Source organism: Schistocerca nitens, chromosome 2 (assembly GCF_023898315.1).
Source record: "Schistocerca nitens isolate TAMUIC-IGC-003100 chromosome 2, iqSchNite1.1, whole genome shotgun sequence".
In the NCBI taxonomy this organism is placed as follows: Eukaryota; Metazoa; Arthropoda; class Insecta; order Orthoptera; family Acrididae; genus Schistocerca; species Schistocerca nitens.
The window spans coordinates 80,291,538-80,306,430 of record NC_064615.1 but is presented as its reverse complement, the minus strand read 5'-3'; the positions used below and the strand labels follow the sequence as shown (position 1 = coordinate 80,306,430).

At 37.1% G+C, this 14,893-nt stretch overlaps 1 long non-coding RNA gene across 2 annotated transcripts in view; it reads left to right on the top strand.

Moving 5' to 3' along the window:
* Window positions 1-14,893, top strand: part of LOC126234276 (uncharacterized) — a 242,931-nt gene that overhangs the window by 123,698 nt on the left and 104,340 nt on the right. For both annotated transcript variants that reach the window (XR_007544701.1, XR_007544702.1), the window contains one exon: window positions 7,606-7,736. This is a non-coding gene — a long non-coding RNA (uncharacterized LOC126234276). The remainder of the gene's footprint in view (window positions 1-7,605; window positions 7,737-14,893) is intronic.

Sequence of the window (14,893 nt, the reverse complement as noted above, 5' to 3'; positions counted from 1 at the left end):
AGATCTTGTAGATACGCTATTGGAGTAACGGGATAAGGTTAGTGAATAGTTTTTAAACAAAATTTAAAATTTGTAATAAAAAACTGCACTGCTTCCGCGGAAAGAACAATATCGGATCATAGAATCTAACACTTGACCAGTTGCTCTTTTCAATCATGTTAATACACTCCCCTGAGCGTAACTGCAGTATTTATTATATTTCTTCTACAGATTCGTAGTAACTCCACTTGAAAAACACAGACTGTGGACAATATATTTCATTCATAAGCAATGTCTCGACTGAAACACATCGATGCATTTTTAAACTAAATAACATGCGGAATTCACTAGGAACCTTTATGCTTACTCCACTGTATTCTTCCTGCAGAGAGAACAGTAACTTGAACTACAGAAGTTTATACCTACTGTCTTGGTTTATGTAGCCAACTTTCCCAGTTACTCCATGCAACAAAAACCTGGTAAACGTAAGTTCACTGTTTATTAATTTTATTTCCTCCAACGATCCATAGAATTATTTATGTTAACCCTTAGGAAAACTCTAAGTACAGTAAACAGACGTTATAGCTCCATTATCGGGTTAGAATCGACAGTCTATCAACATTTTTAATTGCATTTAACTTATGCTGTACATGTGGTGTTGACTGTCATTCGTTGAGTTTCGTTGCGGTGGTCCTGTCTTAAGGAAAAAAATTAACAAAAAATATGACAGAAAAAGAGCTACTGTTCCACGATTCGTAAACATCTAAAGGAATCCACAGGGCAATAAAATTACGCATGCAAGTTACACAAATTCTTATGGTCCAAATTTCTTTCAATTACTTTAATATTTTGCTGTAGGATACCGCCACCATAAGCAACGTTCGCCGCAAAGAAAACACTCGACATGAAATGTAAAGCACGAGATATCTGACGATCAATCTGACGATTCGGGACTGGCAGCGGTAGTACTTGTTCTTACTAAATATTACTATTGGTGGTTAGTTCCTATTTTTCCTTTATTGTAAGAGTTAACGTGTATCTTCACACAGTCACGGTCCGAACAATTCAATGACGACGAGACAGCACCCCAGTGAGTCACGTGGCATACAGAGACCGTGGAAAACAAATGTCGTTATTAAACAACAGCCTACTGTACTTTGGTTAAAGCACGTTCTACAATTAAAGCGCTGGGATTGCATTCAGTAAGTGCGTGCTTCAAGTTCCAGTCGGGTCATCTAGATGTAGGTTCTCCGTGATTCTGTCAACGACTCACAGTAAATGGTGGGATGGTTCTTTCGGATTCATAACGGCCAATTCCCTATCCTTGCCTGTTGTCGTGTCACCATGAGCGCTCCCTAATGATCTTGTACTCAACGGGAATTTATATTCTTTCAATACCTTTCTTCTTTCCTTTGTTGCTCCCTTCGTGTATTACGATTGCAATATGTCTGTATTTCGACCAGATGCGTTGCACATTATTTGAGGGTATTATCGTTAATTCGTACCGTAAAATATCTCACCGATGAAAGGAGATGACAATGCGGGTACTGCAAAGAAGAAATGAAGCCCAAGTCTTCCGGATCCTGTCTCCAAACTGTTTTAAGGAAATCGTAAGCGGAAACATAATTTTTGCAGTCACCAATGACGAAATCTTCAAATAACTGTAAAGGCGTAGAGTGTAAAATGCACCCTGAACAATTTACTGAGCTGTACTTTATAATTGGCGCTACAGGCGTAATAGCACAACACAAACATTTGTATTTTATTTGTAAAAAAATGTCACTGCCTTTACAATTGCGTAGTGTACAATTTTTTGAGGAGTTCTATGGTAACAAAGTGAAGTTATCGTACGTTTGAACGATTACAGTGTCACAAGAGGGGAAATGAGATGTGAAACTGATATAATGCTACCTACAGCGCTACTAAACACCGCACATGTCATGGTACAAACATGTCGAATGACAAACAAAATACCACCACACTGATTCACTTGGCGAATAGCGACTGTGGAAAACATGTGCCATTAATAAATAATAACGTAATACCATTAAAGCATATTTTACACTTAAAGCACTGGGATAGCATCCTGTAAGTGCACATGTTTATATCACAAACGATTTTGGACACAGACGCTATGATACACTAATGAATGAAAATATTAGTTTTATCGACTGCATGTGCCAGAGAGCTATCGTACAAACGTACCTGATATATCATGCAATGGAATTCATATTATCTTTAACGCATTTATTGTGGAACTTTTAAGCTATCAGTCTGTGTCCTGACATTGACAGACAAAGAGATACCAGTATTTCACTGGAATACGGAAGACGTAAGTACACAGGTATGGTGGTAGCGGGGAACCCCCAACGGATTTTATTAACAAGACTTATTACATAATGAACTCAAGGAAAAATACTTTTTAATTGATTTACACAAGCAGCAGGATGCTACACCTACAAAGAACAGAAGAGAACTAGAGGTTCAAGAAAGTTGGAATTATAGCACCGGGATATGGAGTTTCTTTAAAACAGATTTTTTTTCAAACTGTTAAAAACAATAGTGTATCCAGTACATTTCTGCTAGCTACGACAGTAAATGACTCAGAGTTTTTATGCTAGTACTTTTATTTTCTTCATTACTATCTACTACGAGACATGATTCGTTTTCATGTCGGCTGTCAGTGCGAGGATAGTGCCGTTTTACTTTTAGTAACACTACTAAACCGACATAGACATTCCGATTTTTGTACTAAGCAACTTTAAATGTTTCTGGGCAAGAGAAACTTATTAATCAGGACAACAGACGCTCAGCACGGGCTATTGGCGTTTTGCGCAGTATATCACAACGTTCTTCTCTACTTCTCATGTTAACAATGCTGTTTTCGTCTTTGAACTGAGTTAGTTATATTTATTAGTTTTTTTTTTTTTGTTTACATTTTCGTATACGTTCGAAGAGTAGTGGGAAACAGACAAGTGGGATATGAATTTGACGAGCGTGATGTCTAGTTTTGCAAAATAAATAAATAAATACAGACAGCTGTGTCTGAGACCATTGTAAATGAATTGCTCAACGTGTTTCTTCTATCTTGATTCAGGCACATTAATTAAAAATGAAAACGAAATTCTCATAACATTTACATAGAATACGGCAGTAATGAACAGGCGAATGATCTTTGTGAGTGCGAATTTTCCTGCAATCAGATCCAGTTTTCTAGAGTGGTCGAATTACGGCAGAATTTATTTACCGTTCCACACTAGAGACTATGTTTTTGCGGTAACCAGCCAAGCTAGAAATTTGAAAGAGGTTAGGAGAATTATCGATCCACCCAACTTTCTATTATTGTTTTTAGAATTTATGACTTACAGTTGTGAGCTTCCGTTATGAGCAAGGTTTCTCGATTCAGTTCAAAATTTTCAAAGATATTAATGAAATTTTCCTTTGCTCAAGAGGTTACTAGGAAATTTCGGTAACGATAAATCACATCAGTGGTCATTTTGCGAGTTTGAAGGGTTCGTTGCAATAAGATGGGAGTATCGCTGTAGTGGTGTTTTGTAAAAATAAACCTAATATAAAAATTATCTTGTTTCTCATAGTGAATGTATATACGACATTCACATGTTATCAGTTCAGAGTTAATTTTTCCCAAGTACATAATCCATGCTAGAATATGCTTAGACAGAAATCTTAACTTTATATGCAATTTTAAATCTAATTACTCATTAATGTTATAAGAACCTTCTCGTTATTTGAAATTAAGACTCACTCGAATTTCATAATAATAATACTAATAACAATTTCGAGTGCTTCAAAAGCTTCGTGTAGATTTTCAACTGGAGGACATTTCAGCGACTAGCGTGACCTAACCTAACCTAGTTATCCAAACACGCATGGAAAGGGGGAACCACAGTTTAACGTGGAAACTGAGCCACGTGACGTTGCTGGAGAATCTTCACATAAATGAGAGATGAATACTAAGTTAAAGGCAGACTAAAAACAAAAAAAAAATAAAAAATAAAAACAAAAAAAGCACCTGCACGCCGACCTTGGTTCGATCCGGCAAGCTTTCGGTTTTCAGACACGCGTATTTTATTCTTAAGGAACATGACAGAAGAAAAAAGCTTTGTTTCCAAAAATTCAGAAAATCAGCAGATAGCGTCAGCAAACACAAATGGGACCTCTAGACCACAACTCCAATGCAAACCTTGTTCTTTGTTTATCAAACCATAGTGAGAGGTAGAAGTGTATTTAACGCCTATGTAATATAGATTTTTGTTATCTGCGGAATAACTATGATTGGAATTTATGTTAATTTTTCAGTCTCTGAGATGTTCATCTAGCTACAACCAGCACTAAATAACTTCAGGTAACAGACCGTCAATATATCGCCAAGAGACCTTTTTAGCATTGGAAGGCCCAGCAAAGATTACAGCCTCACTTTCTTAGCCCATACGTTTATAGCAATCAGTTGGCAGACAGCCAAGTTGTTTAAGTTGAACGTTGGGAGCTGGAGCACCAGCAGGTTTTCGTGTCAGCGGGGGGAAAAATATTTTTCCCGTTAATTCTGTTTAAAAATTTTGAACGTTACACAAATGGCTCTGAGCACTGTGGGACTTAACATCTGAGGTCATCAGCCCCATAGAACTTAGAACTACTTAAACCTATCTAACCTAAGGACATCGCACACATCCATGCCCGAGGCAGGATTCGAACCTGCTACCGTAGCGGTCGCGCTGTTCCAGACTGAAGAGCCTAGAACCGCTCGGCCACTGCGGCCGGCGTACGTTACACATTTAGTACCGGATGAAAGTTATAAATATGAAGAACCTAATAGTATAATTGCAGTAAAATTTATTTTTACGTTCCCAAGTTTTACGCATTCACATCATTAGTTTGTTTTCTGTTGGTCCCGTCGTAAGCCCTATTCTCTCAGCTAATTGTTTTCCTGCTATTAAAAATCTAGTATGGGTAACGTTTCCCACATTTTGCGCTTGTCGCTCACTAGCACAAGCTTCAACACAGATTTTCAAATCGATTTATGTGTAATCCGTGCTTTTGCTCACTGACAATCCGTGGATAATGCGTAATATAAAGCTACACAGTTTCTCTCCTAATCTAAATCGTTTCGAGATATTTGAGACAGGTGGTATCTTTACCGGCACTTTCAAAATATTTTCGCAATACTTCGTTACCTCATTGTGCTCTGACCTGCAATAAATAATTAAAAAAACAGCATTTGAGTTTGTTTTTTCTCTGCACAAAACAATACTCAAGGAACAATTATTTCAACTCAGCGCGATTAGTTTTGTACTAGTAAGATTCTTGCTGAACAGTTCTTCTCTTAGTTTGCTCTGTCATAATGTTAACAATATTATTTGATTTTTCAATCGCATCTTTATGCCAATCAGAATTCACACCCATATTTGCAGGCTCGGGAAACTTTCTATACTAGGTGAATGGACCACTTATGAATGCACCACGGTGACTGCCATGTGTCAACAACAGCCATGAAGATGTTTAAGAAGGTGGGCGTTCCTAACCATGTGGGGATTCGGAGGGTGATTTTTTTGTTCTCTAAGAAGCCCACATTTTCGATACGGAACGTATACCTTGGATATCCTTCTTAATGGAACAGCGTACACATGTAGTAGTTTTGTCACAAAGTCGATACGCAGCTTCATTTCATTATAGCTAATTACTAATACCCAGAGTTTGTTGACATCTTTCATTCTTATGGCTTACACATTATTCACAAGTACTAAAATCTCCGAATAATCTGGATTTTAAAACTTAAATTTAATTTTCGTTTCCCGTCATGCTGTTACTGTACTTCACTTGATTTTTCAAGAATGATATGATTTTACTTCATTTTTTATAAGTTTGTGTTTAATGTCGATTTATGACAGAATAATTCTTTCTTTAACGTTGGAAAGAATGGACACTACACATGCCCTAGGGAAACGCAACAATGATGCTCAAGAATGTATTCACAAATGCGGAAAATAATTTGATGGTACATCTTCTTATTGTCATTGTCGCATCATATACTGTTATTAACTTTTTACCAGGTATCGAGACTAAAACGAAAACACTGATATTGAACTAAAAGTTATGTCTATCTACGAAATGTAATATTCGTGTGTTTAGACTCGTTCTTAAAACTAAACGAAGACATGACATTGCACCCTCCAATTGTTTCAGCAAATGCTGAAAGGTTTTCTAACTACAAGCGTGCGTTGTTTGACAACAGATGTTCCTCATTTTCGACAATGGCAGGTCACTGTAATACATTGCAATTGCTTTAAGATGATTAGCACAGAACAATCTTCTTACATCTTTTGAGAGTCGCATACCTTATAGAAAAACATTGAGATTTTAAATTAATTATCCGTTTTTTAATTTCATTTCCGCACTCCTACAGAGTTTTCACTACTCTAATTCCTTTTATGACTTACTTGAAGTGTGTTTTATATCATATGTAGTAGTTTTATCAATATTTCCAGGTCATTTTAGTGATGATCTTCCAGGTATTTTGGGTCTTAAAACTCCGAGCCCTGCGGTTACAGGTCTTATTTTTTTACCCCCCCCCCCCCCTCGGTTTGATGGTTCCCAAATGCGATGAGAAACTTGAATAATCTTAAATTACCTTTGTAAGATTATGAATTATAAGCTTCTACACTCGCGCAAAAAAATTTGAAAGTTCTGTAATCAGTACGTTTTTTATCTTAGTCTGCCTGTTAGACATTTTCTAATTTAACCAGTAACCATCAACTATTTGTTCTACAGAAAACAACTATATTCCTGCGATACATTTGACTCAGCTCGCCGTGTTTGTAAACGACATTTCCCAGATTTGTGAACTTTTTTGTAAACCTATTTGCTGGTCATACTTGTCTGTCCTTGAACATACGAGGTTCTGTAAAGCTTGGAGCGTCGTAAATAGATCACTTTCATTGTACTTAAACGTGAGAATCATGTTTCTTCATACATAAGTAGACATTTATCATATTCTTTTTTTCATTCAGAGAATGCATTTCTTCATATGGTTTTCTTTTTTTCGTAATACGGTGCTATTCCACATGTTGACCTCGTTTTGATGAGCCAGCATCATGAGTTAATAAATGTTTTCTAGTTAAGTAAGATGCAAATAACATCCTGGGCAAATGCCGCGTAGCGACAACTTAACAGTTTGCAGCTTTGTATATGCAGCTAATCATGTAATGTTACAGATCGAAAAGGTTCTTAAACAACCACTTTATTTCTGGCCTGATACCTGCTATAGAACTTACACCTTCTAAGAATATAGCGCGAATAATTACATTTACACACACTCCATAATTTTCTTTGCTTCTCTTACCTCGGTCAAGGAGGTTCAAAATAGTGTCGTTTACTTTCTAATTAAAAAGCGTAGACACACGCTTCGTCAGCTTGAACTTAATCGCCGCAAGTGTATCAACACCCATAAATTTAGCGATCATTGTTAATAATTTTGTTGCTAGAGGTACTTAAACAAATGTATACTGCATGTAGTCTTGAAGCGCAAGTTTATGTAGCTACTGTCTCATGTAGTATCAGATTTATGAGTACCTTTGATATCGCTAAGCGATCACCTTCCATTGCATGCAGGCCCTGCTTCGTCAACAGTTCCAGCAACGTTAAGAGAGGCCTGTCTTGGGACCACGAGGAGCCGGTCTCACTCCAGAGCTGTCACAGGACGAACAACTGTGCGCCCCCAAACATCAGATAATATTGCGCAGGTGTGTAGGTAATCAATGTGCCTTTTTATGTTGGTAACTTCGCTTCCATAACTGCTATTACTTTACTCCACCTTTTTCCGAATAAACGAGGAGAACACGCCAAGAGCCACAACCCGATTTGCCAGACACGTCGCTCAGAGGGAGATGAACCAAAATAAGTGAATACGTATCTCGGCTTATCAGTAGATATTCGACCTTTTCTGAGGAAACGACGGTCAAATTTTTCGAGGTACTTGATGTGCCTGTTAGCAAGTAAAAGGTTCAGCTGAAGTAGCTGCGCCGTGACTTGCGTCACGCCTTGACACGTTTGCGATAACTGTTCGAAAGCCGAGTATTATTTTTGTTCTTATTTTTCATTTATCTACATGAGTAAGAAGACGATTTCTCCAACATACATTGAAATAACGTTGTTGTTATTCGTTATCTAACTGTATGTCTGGCGAATGAATTTTAAGAAAAGAAAAGAAACAATAAATGCATGAGAACTTTCCGTATTCCGACTTGAAGCTGTAAATCAGAACTAGCAAACATAATTCGTGAAACACTAACAGGTACAGTATCTAAAGTCAAATTTATGGGAGAAGTATCTCAGCCTTTTGAAATAAAAACTGGTGTTAGACAAGGTGACGGTTTATCACCTTCACTGTTTAACTGTGTTCTAGAAAAAATTGTAAGGATCTGGAATTCGGAGCTAAAAAATCACAAAATTGAACCAATAACTGTGGGAAGGACAACAAATGGAATTAAGGTAAACTGCTTAGCTTTTGCGGATGATTTCGCAATACTTTCAGAAAACCTGACAGAAGCAGTTACTCAAATAAACATTCTGGAAAAGTTAGCAAACAGAACTGGTCTCAAAATTTCAGCTGAAAAAAACAAAATTCATGACAAATATAAAAAATGCACCAAAATACATAGAAACACAAATAGGTAAAATAGAGCGAGTAAATAAATTTAAATATCTTGGAGAAACTATACAACAGAATGGACTAGAAAAATCTGCAATAGATGCAAGAATTAACAAAATGGAAAGAGCATATGTTTTGACCAAAAAAAAAACAACAAGAAATGTATATCTAGACAAACAAAACTAAAACACTACACCACAGTGGTACGACCAGAATGTTTATATGCATCTTAATGCCTAACGATGAACTATAGGATGGACAAACTAGAGGTACTGGAAAGAAGGATTATTAGAAAAATAATGGGTGCAATGAAAACTGCAGATGGTTGTAAAATAAGAAATAATAAGGAGATCTACAAAGATATAGAGAAAACATCTGAAGTAATGCCCAAACGAAGATTAACCTTTTTTGGACATCTCTACCGAATGGATGGAAATAGACTAACAAAACAAATACTCCTATATTTCTGGAAGAAGAAATCGACAATAGCGTGGATTACAGAAGTAAGAAAAGATCTTGAAACAGACAACATCAAAGAATCAGAAATAGCAGAAAGAAACCGTTTTAAAAACAAAATACTAAATTTGGAAAGCTTTCAAAGAAGAAGAAATAAAAAAAGGGAACAACATGGACAGAAGAAAGGAAGAGACTTCACGAGGAGAAAATGAGGGAATACTGGAAAAACAGGAAACAACAAAGGAAGAAGAGGAACTGAAGTTGTTAACGTGATCTTAGTTGGTCAATACGATTGTAAAAAAAAAAATGCATTAGAAAATTACTTGAAATCGTTTTCGGTGGAATTCCTGCACTGCATGTTGATACATAACCAAGTGCAAGCGCAAGTCTTTGGTAAAGTGATCCGTCATGCGAAGATTACCGCGACATTATTGTCAGCGCGTAAAATCTTCAAAAATGTTAACAACGTTTCCTTCCAGAGTAAGTTTCATGAGTGAGTTTCATATGACGAAATGCCACTGTGACAAAACTGTCTTCACGCGACGCCTGTGGTGTCGGGAATTTCTGTGTTTTGAATGTTTCTACGATCGGTATCATCCAAGGAAACGGACCAAATCTTCCTGTAGAATAAACATAGGTACAAAATAAATACAAGAAGTAATATAAGAATTGACATAAAAATTAAATATAAGAATAAGCATAAGTGAATTTAAAAAGATTGTGAAAATACGATACACTAATATATTTTATAATAATAATTTATTGTGAAAATCATTTGTAATTTTGCAGTTCGTATAACGCCCTGGTATCCCCTAACTCGTGTAGTATCCTTCTACAGACATAGGAAAGTAAATAAAAAAAAGAAAGTAAAATCAAAACAACATTCGGGTTTTGAACACTGGTCGCAAAACTGGAAGGCCGGGCTGCTAGCCACAGCGCCTGCATTCCGGCTAAACCGTATCTTCATTATGTCGAAAGCTTTGACTGCTGTTTTCTCAGAAACGGTCCAATATCGCAGGAGAAGCCGAAACATGTGTTCGCTTCTGTTGATTCCTCTTCCACTGAGTAAAATTACCGCGGAATCGGATTACGGCATTTGACTTGTAGTTACAGCTTATGTTATAGTTAGCAGTAATAAAACCGCGATCCTAATTAAAATAAGAGACTATCTCTTCGGACATGTACGCTTCGGTATTCAAGCAAATGAACAAATTCGAACGTAACTGCAGAGTACACACACAGATACGTATTTTAAATTTCTAGGTGTATGCACTGATGAGGGGTTGAACTGGAAAAAACACACTACTTATGCTATTAGGGTGATTGCAAATTTTGGCGATATACATCTGAGTAAATTAGCTTACCACGCCTATTTTCATTCTCTGCTTTCGTATGAGGTAACTCATCATTCAGTAGAAGAGTGTTCATTGCACAAAAGCGTGTAATCAGAATAACTGCTGGAGCTCATCCAAGATCATCCTGCAGACACTTATTTAAAGAGCTAGAAATCTTCACTGTAGCCTCACAATATATGTATTCAGTTACGAAATTTGTTATTCACAATCCGAACAAATTCAGAAGTAATAGTAGTGTACATGGCTACAACACTAGGAGAAAGGATGATCTTCACTACTCAAGGTTAAATCTAACTTTGGCTCAGAAGGGGGTAAATTATGCTGCCACAAAAGTCTTTGGTCACTTAGCTAATAGCATCAAAAGTCTGACAGATAGCCATATAGCATTTAAAAGGAAATTAAAAGAATTTCTTAATGGCAACTCCTTCCAGTTATTAGATGAATTTTTGTATATAGTAAGTGGGTAATTTCCCCAACCCCCACAAAAAAAAAAAAAAAATATTAAGTGTCATGTAATATTTTGTGTAATGTAATACCTTGTATAGACACCTTTTATTAACCTGACACATTCCACATTATTACGAAGTGTCGTATTCATGATCTATGGAACAAGTACTAATCTAATCTATTCTTACCTACATTTATTTCGTTTGTAGTCCAAAACGGAGAAGGGAGAGAGATAAATATTACTATAAGATACCCTAGTTATTACTTGGCGTTGTGGATAAATAGTGAAATCAGAAATGATACTGCTTTTTTGACGTATTTGCAAGTTGAATCACATTTTTTTAAGGATATTTCAGGTTGATAACTGAAGGAAAGATGGGTAGGGAGAGGAAAGAGCATACAGTGAGACTGTATTTTAGGAGATGTTAGTTGATAAAATTCTGTGCACTACATGTAGAGAATGATTTGCACGAGCAGTTGTCTGTAAAATTAAAGGATAAATTGTAGTCTCCTACAGTTATAAAATAAGCAAATGTTTAGTAAAGTTGTTACTGTGTACCCATTGGATAATTACTTACATGTTGTTTATGAAGGAAGACAGATTTAACGCCACGTCAGCGATGTGGCTATTGCAGAAGAAAATCTCCGATTGGACAAGAACAGGGAAGGAACTTAACTGCTTTCTTTCCAAAATAGCCACCATGGCATTTACATTAAACGATTCATGAAGCTCTGAATCTGAATGGCCATACGAATATCCTCTTACAGACTGAGTGTCGAGTTCCTTAACTACTTACTGTGCCACCAGCTAGTTGCTGTTCGTGTAAACGTTTGCGTCAGTACCGTGAGCACGGCCAGAACAGCTCCTATAGTCGATTTACAAATTTAGACACGTAATTGCATTTTAGTAACACAGATATCTTTAAGATGTCATCCTCTATTTGGAATGAGATGAGCTACAACATTCTCTTTCAATCATGAAACAAGTGAAATAATTAACAAGTAAAATGTTGCGAACGGAAGAACTTCAATTTTTTGTCACCTTCGATGTGGTGTTTCAGGTCTTCAACAATATTAAAGATCGAAACTGTACCAGCACCAGAAAATTGTAGTTCAATCCTGCATACAGATCGACCTTGGAACAATTTGGTCATCTATGACTACGTTTAACTGACATTCCTCGCCATGTTTCCAATACTTGTTGATATAACTCCAACACTAAATTTGTAGATAAATATACGAAAAATAAGAGAGTTTTAGCATTAGTGATTTTCCCATAGAGACTTCTCCATATCTGTTCACACTCCGAAAAGCTCTAATCTATCTTAAAACGTCAAGACTAAAAGGGTGGTAAATATTATTTGAATAGATAGTACCATTTTATAATCCTTTACGCGCAAAAGGCACTACAATTTTTATTTTTTTGCCACTGTCATGTGTGGAATGCATCTCTGGAGAAATGCATTACTTGCAGAATGTCGATGAAAGAAGTTCAGGTTCCAGTTCCGCTCTGAACGGAAATACCGGTTTGCGAATTTTCACTTGTATGCACGTACAATGAACTCTATAACATGGGGAAACTGAAAACAAAAAATAACGGCAAGAGACAGAAAGATGGGATGAAATTCAATACAAAGCTACAAAATACAGTAAAAGCACTTATCGCGTGGAAGTGATACCACATACTGTGCTGTGGACGTAATCTTTCAGCTGAACGTTGTAAGTCTTGAATGGAAAAAGATGATCAAATTAGACTCGTTACGGATTCCCTACATTGTAACAACTTATAAGAGGAATTGAGGTATATGAATTTGTACTGCAGCGAAATGAATATTTTCGCGTGAGGCTATACTAAAATCGTCTATTGTTTTAGAGATTTGAGGTTATTCTTTTACTACTTTTCTCTTCCACTCGTCTGCGAATATCGTTTAAATTTGTTGGTTGTCAATCCTGTATATATGCTTCCTATAATCTAGCTACCACACCAGAGGATGGGTACATTATCTAGGTATACATATATTTCAGATGAGATATTTATGTTGCGACAACTAATTTCAAAAACCACGCATCAGATTCCTTATTTAGAAAAGTGATATCCTGCGTTACCAACGTCGACCCCCATGACACACTGTTTTGCAGTTTTCTCCATATAGTTGTTTCGAAAGATTCATCCGTTCATTATTTGACTTCATTTCATTTTGTGGACGTCGTCCCTCACTCCTTAAATACGTTCCTTGATAAACAGACTGCGTTGTTAGTCAGAAAGTAGGCTACTACGATCGAAGAGAAAAATGAAATGCTTTACATTTAAGAAGAAGCCGGCAGGAACGTCGATAATGCTGTGATTCTTTGTGCTCAACATTTTCAAACAGGGTGCGACCACGGGCTTCTTTTTGTCGGGTTAATCGACAACTCTCCACCGAGGAAAGCGTACATCCGCGAAAAAGAAACAGTCGAAGAACTGTTGCTGGAGATAATAATGAAACTGCTAGATTTGCTGCAGTGAATCATAGTCCCCACATTAGCGCTCTGCAATTACCTTGTGAATCGGGAGTTAGTATAACTACTGTCTGCCGAATTTTGAAACATAGAAAATATCATCCGTTTCTTATTTTCCTCCATAGGAGGCAATGATTTCCAGACCCGACTAACATTTTGCCGGTGGTCGCTGCAGCAAATACAGAGAGACCCTAATGTCTTTGCCAGAGTATTGTTCTTTGACCATTGACCTTCACGAACCATGATATGGTTAATCGACACAACATGCATTACTGGAACGTGGAAAACCCACATTGGTTACACTAAGCTGAACATTAGCGTACGTGGAATGCGAATGTGTGGTGTACAATAACTGGTGACAAAATCAGTGGCCCATTCTTTATTTATAGCACTTTAAATGAGGGTAAGTATCGAACATTCTCGGAGGACAATCATCCAGTATTGCTTGCAGGCCTTTCCTTGGACTTGCGACAGACGATTTGGTTTCACCACCGATGGTTGCCCAGCACATTATTCTGTAACAACACTGGATTTAGCGATCGCTTGTACAAACGTCGGTGGATCAGAAGAGGCGGTCCAGTGTCTTGGCCTGCAAGATCGTCGGATCTGACTTTTGTTCGTTGGGTAACTTGAAGAGTGAAGCCTACAATGAAGTGCAAGAACCCTCACTAACACGACCCAATGCCTGCAGATAGGATCGGACATACTTCTCACTTATGTCGCATCACTCCATGTACGGACAAATAAGTGGATCGAAGCGGGCGGCGACGTTTTTAAGCACTTGGTGTGAAGCAGGTCTTACAAAAAAGCACCCCGTTGATAAGAGGCTAGAGGATACACCCCCAAAGAGCACCTCGTTGGCAAAGGTCGGAGGACACACCTCTGACAAGCTTTCTTTCACATTTACAGAAGACGTCCGGTTTTCTGTTTTCGCTCCAGTGCATTTTTCTAGGGATAGTACCCTTATGCGACTCAGTTGCGTTGTTTGTCGATTACAGCGCCATCTACAGCGCAACGGAAAGTGTTATCATAGAAAAGTTACGTATTTTTTCCCAATACAATAAAATTGGCATGTTTCTAGTTGAGACTTTACAGTTGTCCCCAGCTCTACCACCCATGCTAGAGTAGGGATATGGCCGATAAGCATATATTTTTCAGTTTTTTAATATCATAAGTAGCTTTTTAGATATTTATTTTTCTCAAGATAAACAAAGAAGTCGCTATGTATTTGCATTAGCATTTTAACACAGAGACAGTCCTCGTAATGCAGAATATAGTCACTATTTCGTGCAGAGATCAATCATATTTACTCCCATGGCAACGTTTTTCAAAACATTATTACATTAGAAAAACAATCAAAAATCTTATACCGTTATCGAATCTAACAGGCATACAAATTTGCATCTCATGATACATTTAGTAGCAGTACTTCGTAATATTCTTCCTTGAATTATATCACCAGGTAAAAACATATGAGCAATGATATTGCTCG